At 40.9% G+C, this 6,647-nt stretch overlaps 1 protein-coding gene across 3 annotated transcripts in view; it reads right to left on the reverse strand.

Moving 5' to 3' along the window:
* Positions 1-6,435, reverse strand: part of VIT (vitrin) — a 126,004-nt gene extending 119,569 nt beyond the window's left edge. For all 3 annotated transcript variants that reach the window (XM_050753345.1, XM_050753343.1, XM_050753342.1), the window contains exon 1: positions 6,149-6,435. The gene's annotated coding sequence lies outside the window, so the exon portion shown is untranslated. The remainder of the gene's footprint in view (positions 1-6,148) is intronic.
* Positions 6,436-6,647: the final 212 nt, after the last annotated feature.

The raw sequence follows: 6,647 nt of genomic DNA on the forward strand, positions 1-6,647 counted from the left end.
TAGACATGCCCTATGGGAACAAGCAGCAGCTGAAAACCCCGGGGAAGCTCAGGGCACCTGGATGCTGGCTCATAACAGTACCAACTAGTGAGGCCTGTCCCTGCCTCTCACCTTACCTCCCTGTGTCCGCTTCAACTCTGGATATGAAGAGACTACCGTTAGTGGCCAAGGGGAAGAGAGGTAAAGGCGCAAGGCAGAGAAAGAAAATTCAGCCATGCCCCCTGTCCACTGCAGAAAGCAAGCCTGGATGTGGAGGATAAGACTTTAAGCTTTGAATATCATTTTTACATTTTTAAGGATTATCTAGTATTACGTACATGTTAATGACTGAACTGAGATTGTTTGGGAGTGGAATATGAGCAAGGTCTTTTTTAAAAAAAAAAAATCCTCTGAGCGTGGCCTGACAGATTTCATCCAGAGCAGAGGCAAGAACTGCCCTCCAGACAGTGGGTGAGTGAGTGGTAGGTGGTGTCTGGGGGAAATTGAGGCATGCGAGGATGGCGCCCTCTGTGTCTGCTAGTCCAAAGCACACCCTTGGGCTCCCCTTTCCTGCTCCTTCAGCTTGCTGCAGACACACTGGCCTCCCAAGCACGATTCCACTCAGGGCTGTTCATTTGCTTTTCCCTCTGCCTGGAATGCTCTTCCTTCAGGGACCCGCATAGGTTACCTCCTGACTTCGTTCATCTCTCTGTTTAACATTCACCAAATCATGCAACGCAAATCATCACATGCACTGCTCTCTGCATCTTACTTTGCTACTTACGTTTTTCACAGCCCATTATCACCATCAGGCATCTTACTGTATTTGTTTATGGTGTGCCCCCAGATTAGGAAAATGGACATAATTTTGTTCACTCTTCTTCCCAAGCACATGGGATTGGGAATAGCACATGGAGGTGGCCCAATAAATATTTGCTCCTGCTGTTGTTGAATGTTATCTCTCTTCCCCCAAATTCTTTTTGCCTTTTGGAGTGCAGATTTACTCACTATGTTGTATAAACACGGCCAGTCTGGGCAAGTTAACTTGCACCTTTATGTCCAAAGCATGTTTTCTGTCTGGAACACAAAGAAGCCCGGTGGAGGGAATTCACATAGCATTAAGATGCCAGTGACCTGATCCCTTGGAAACTATATGTAAGTTTCCCCCGAGGGCATAGGTATATATTTTTTTCTTTTTGAATAAGAGAAGAAAGAATGCGGTAACAGAATACCTTCTCACTATAGCCGGAAGGGTGATTTTTATGAATTTTATCACACGTCCACACAGAAGTGTAGCCTTTCTCAAACTGAAGGAAAGAATTTGAGAAATGCTTACTAGAGTCTTGTCAATGTGGAGACCCTTATCAGGGAAAGTGATTTGCTGAAGTAGTTTGAGTCACAAGGAAGCGTGATTCTTTCTGCGACAAGCTGCTGAGTTAACCTTCCAAGTGAAGATAAAGGAAAGGTTTTGGAGACTGGCTACACAGAGGGCTTCAAGATGGAGTTTCCTCAGCCTTTCCTCCTCTCGTACCGCCTAACTCCCCTGAGTCAGCTTTTCCCCATCCACCCAAAAAGGAGATTATCCACCAGTGACAGAAATAAAAGCCTTCTTCTCCTGACAAACCTTTCCCTGCGAGTTCCTTGTCTCCACGCCTCTCCATTATTATTACTAAGGTGTCTCTACCTGCAAGCAGAAACATTTTTTTTTCCTTAAAGAAATTTCACTTGGCTTGAGAACTATGTTTTCAGGGATGGCGAAGACTAATTTGGTGCTGTCACAGAAAAACCAGGAACAGGTATAATTGTTGCCTGGCAGGTTAAAAGTCTGACTTTGGAAGTAGACCTCTTGGATTTGAAACTGAGCTCCCTCCCTTCCTAGCTGTGTGGCTTCGGACAACTTACTCAAATTATCAGTGCCTTCGTTTTTTTCATCTGTATAATGGCGATGGTAAGAGCCCCTCATATGTTTGCTGTTAGGGTTAAATGACTTAATATGACCGGGAGTGATGGCTCACGCTTGTAATCCCGGCACTTTGGGAGGCCGAGGTGGGCGGATCACGAGGTCAGGAGATCGAGACCATCCTGGCTAACACGGTGAAACCCCATCTCTTCTAAAAATACAAAAAGCTAGCCGGTCGAGGTGGCGGGCGCCTGTAGTCCCAGCTACTCGGGAGGCTGAGGCAGGACAATGGCGTGAACCCGGGAGGCAGAGCTTGCAGTGAGCGGAGATCACGCCACAGCACTCCAGCCTGGGCGACAGAGTGAGACTCCGCCTCAAAAAAAAAAAAAAAAAAAAGAGACTTAATATATGAAAAGGGCTTGAACAGTGGGTGGCACATAAGAATAGCTCTGTAAATGTTAGCAGTTATTATTATTATTATTTAATTGAGATAGGGTCTTGCTCTGTTGCCCAGGCTGGAGTGCATGATCATAGCTCATTGCAATCTCGAATGCCTGGGCTCAAGTTATCTTCCTGCCTCAGCCTCTTTACTAGTTGGGACTACAGGCAGCACAGCCATGCCTGGCTAACTTTTTAATTTTTAGTAGGGGCAAGGTCTCACTATGTTGACTGGGCTGGTCTCAATCTCCTGGCCTCAAGTGATTCTCCTGCCTCAGCCACCCAAAGTGTTGGGTTCACAGGTATGAGCCACCATACCTGGCCTATTATTATTGTTGTTGGGGTGATGGTTAATCATTATAACATCACCACCACCACCACCACCACCACCACCACCACCGTCATCATGACCACCACCATCTTGCAAAATGCTATGTGTGTTTGAGGGCCAGGAATTTCACTGTCTTCTGCAAACCACTGGGAGATACATTTTAAGACAGTGAGAGGGAAACCTTTTGAGATTTCTCAGATTACAACCATCACAGAAGTTGCCTCTTTCATTTATTATTTATTGATTGACTAGCTCAGATCCCCTGGATAAAGAGATGGCAACTAGTTTCTAATGATTATATTAATATCACATAATTCCATGAATCTATTTGCTAAACGTATCCAATGAGTTAATGTGTAAAACTTTGAAGATTATTACAAATGATTTGTCTCACAGCTGATCTGATTTCTTTATTATAGTCACATATAATTTAAAAAATTTACTAACATTTGGGTGCTGACAGGGTGCCAGGCGCTGATCAAACCTCTTTGCCATAGCTCTGTGGAGTACGCAGTAATAATAGACCCCTTTTATAGATGAGAAAACTGAGGCCAAGAGACTTTAAGTAACTTGCCAACATTAACACATTTAAAAAGTAGCACAGCTTCCTGCCTAACACCCACAGGACCCATAGCACAGGAAGGGCCATTTTTGCCTTGACCTCACATGTAAGGCTTTAAATTAAGGCATCTGACATTCTTTCCACATGGGGTTATACTGACAGTCCCAGAAATACAGCAGAAAATGGAAAAAAGTCTTTCACACAACTTGGACCCACAGTCTCCAGTACGCTATGTATATGTGTGTACATATATATACACATATATATAATCTCCTCAAATTGTCTTGTGAAGAATATAGAGACTTGTATAGGTATATATATGTATATGTGTATGTATATATACATAATCTCTAATTGTCTTGTGAAGAATATAATTATAGTAAATTTCATTTTTGTATACATGAAAGTCTCTGGTTAGGTAAACATGCATATTTAAAATATACTATAAGTTTCATAGCCCTGTTTTGATACTTCTTCATTTAGCAATGTACACAGAGTCTCAACAATGAAATTTTCCTGGCCACGTTTTGACATTGGAGAGGTCCCAGTGCATAGAACCATAGGATTGAGAGGGGAACTTAGAGATTATCTTGTCTAACTTCTTCATTTCGTATGTGATGAAATAGAGATGGAGACGTTGAGTAAGCTCTCCAAGGCACCACAGCTAAATGCCCTTCTACTGACAGACAGACCCATGTGTTCTGTCTTGTCCCTACTGCTGCTGACACTTGGCTCACACCTCCAAGTGTGAGCAAGGAGAAGGGAAGCTGCACATGTGGGCACAGCTTCATGGGAACATGTTGGGGACCAGGAAGTTTTTATTACATAAATGCTTTCTAAAGTAATCTTTTTTTTTTTTTAATATGTGAGGAATAAAAGATTACATTTTCTTTCTCTCTCTCTCTCTCTTTCTTTCTTTCTTAAACTGAGTCTCACTTTGTTGCCTAGGCTGGAGTGTAGTGGCATGATCTTGGCTCACTGCAACGTCCGCCTCCCGGGCTCAAGTGATTCTCCCACCTCAGCCTCCCGAGTAGCTGGGATTACAGGCATGCGCCACCACGCCTGGCTAATTTTTGTATTTTTAGTAGAGATGGGGTTTCACCATGTTGGCCAGGCTGGTCTCGAACTCCTGACCTCAGGTGATCCACCCACTTCGGCCTTCCAAAGTGCTGGAATTACAGGGGTGAGCCACTGTGCCAGGCCAAGATTACATTGTTATAGAAGTTTTGACATTTCAAAACTCCTTGGGAGCTGAGAATCACTATTGACCCTTGTGGCCGCCCTGGGAGGGAGGGTGTACAGGCATTGCTATTTCTGTTTTTCAAAGAGGGAAACAAAAGTCAAGAACTGTTATATACCTTTTCCAAGGTAATAGTTAGGTAGTGGCAGAACTGTTACTATAATTTAGGACTCCTGGCTTGGCGCGTGCATTGAACCATACTGCTTTCCTGTTTTCAATGTGTCTTATAGGAATCACAGCTGAGAACAGCACAAGCATTTTTGTTCTCATGATGCTATTCATAAACCATTCTCAAACCTCATGTATTTTCTCTGAAAGAAACTATTCTTCATGTGATCAGTAACTTGGTGGAAAAGACACATCTTCTTAACAATATTCATGAAGTAAACACTTAGAGGACAGATATGAAGCATTTCCAATCTTCCTAAGGAATTTTTTTTTTTAGTGGTGAACCATAAGATATATTTAAATGAAGCTTAGTCTGGGAAACAAGCATATTGCAATAAAAAATGCAAGTCCTTGCAATCTTGTAATTATTTATCTGGAGCTTTACGTACAAAAGAGGGTATTTTAATTCAATAAATAAAAGATGGCACTTCCAGCTTGCCTACCAGCGCTAGCTACCACTTCAGCTAACACACACAGAAAGAAAATACACAAACAAACAGTGTTTGATCCTGCTTTGCTACAGGGTGTTTTCATCTTTCAAGAGACCAAGGGAAAAACAACCTCAGAACTTTACCACCAAAACTTCCAAATTTATTGCAGCACAACATAATGGCAAAATACTATTTTCTTAGCACACGCAATTTTGAGCAACCACCATGGCCAAGAATGCTTGGTTTTATTTTTACAGTAAGTCCAAAGAAAAATTTTAACTCCACTCTTGATTTAGGAATGGCAAAGATGCTGTGGGTTGTTCGGAGCAAAGTATCATGTCTGATTATTTAGTCTTATCCTCTCTCTTTAACCTGTGCTTGAGGCGTTTATTTCATGTTTATACTAGTTGGACACAAATCATACTTAAAAGAGATTTCATATCCTGTCTTCCTGTGAAAAGCTGAGCTACAATGGCAGACTTAACAATGCCAGCCCCTTCTTGGGCTTATCAGTAACAGAAGCATTCAGCCTAAGAAAACACTTTAAGTGTAAACAAGACTCAGAATTGCACATCTAGCTACATTCCACTGAAATCTGCCTGAATAGAGAGATGTAGAGATCCTCGCGAAATAGTTTCTCTTTTAAGTTAACACCAGTGTGTCCATTTCTCATACTGCTCTTCACACATCTTTATAAGAAATTTGCTATATTGCTATTACATTCCATAAATTCCAAGCAAAGTTTTTAAAAAAGCAAGATAATAGAGACTTAAATTACTTTAAAATTATACACAAATGTCATACTTTTCAACTTATTTGTAACCATAATTAAATTGGTTTAAAGAAACAGTAAAAATCTTGTTATAATGTTAATATCAATGCAGTTTATTTAGAATTGATAAATATATATGTATATTACTAGTTGTTTACAAGGATGCCAAGTACCACCCACTCTCATCTCAACTCTCTTGAAACTGAAATTTGTACAGGCTGCTTACTTGGTCAAGGTTTGTATTGTAGTTTCTTAAAGACAAACACATTTCAATAATAATGAATGGAAAGTAACTGTACACACAGCTTAGAAATTCATCAGACATACCTTGTTTGAAGAAAGCAATTTTTTTTTCAAAAATTTTTCACCACACAGAATGAATATTCTTTTTCCCTTAGGCTTTTCTGCATCACAAATCCCATCCAAATTATTCTAAGGAAGAAACAGGGAGAGGTCCAAAAACCTTTTCTCTTCTTCTCAGAGGAGCTAATCAAACAGTCCCATCAACCTCTCAGTACTTTGAAAAACACATTTCACACCCCCCCGACACACACATACACACACACACACACGCTCACACATACTGCTTCTCACACTGGTTTTAGTGCTGAATTAGGCGGTCCTCTTTCAAATTTCCACTCCCACTGCCTTTTTTTTTTTTTTTTTTTTTTTTTTTTGGTAAGGATTTCTAAATATTCTTTTGTAGCCCAAAGCACAGATTTTCAGTAAGCAAATTCTACAATTTGACATTCTAAAAAGTAGAGGAGGACCACTTAGATAAAAATGGAAAGTAAAAGATATGTTTCAAAAATCACTTCAGCAGGCG

The sequence above is a fragment of the Macaca thibetana genome, chromosome 13 (assembly GCF_024542745.1).
Source record: "Macaca thibetana thibetana isolate TM-01 chromosome 13, ASM2454274v1, whole genome shotgun sequence".
NCBI lineage: Eukaryota > Metazoa > Chordata > Mammalia > Primates > Cercopithecidae > Macaca > Macaca thibetana.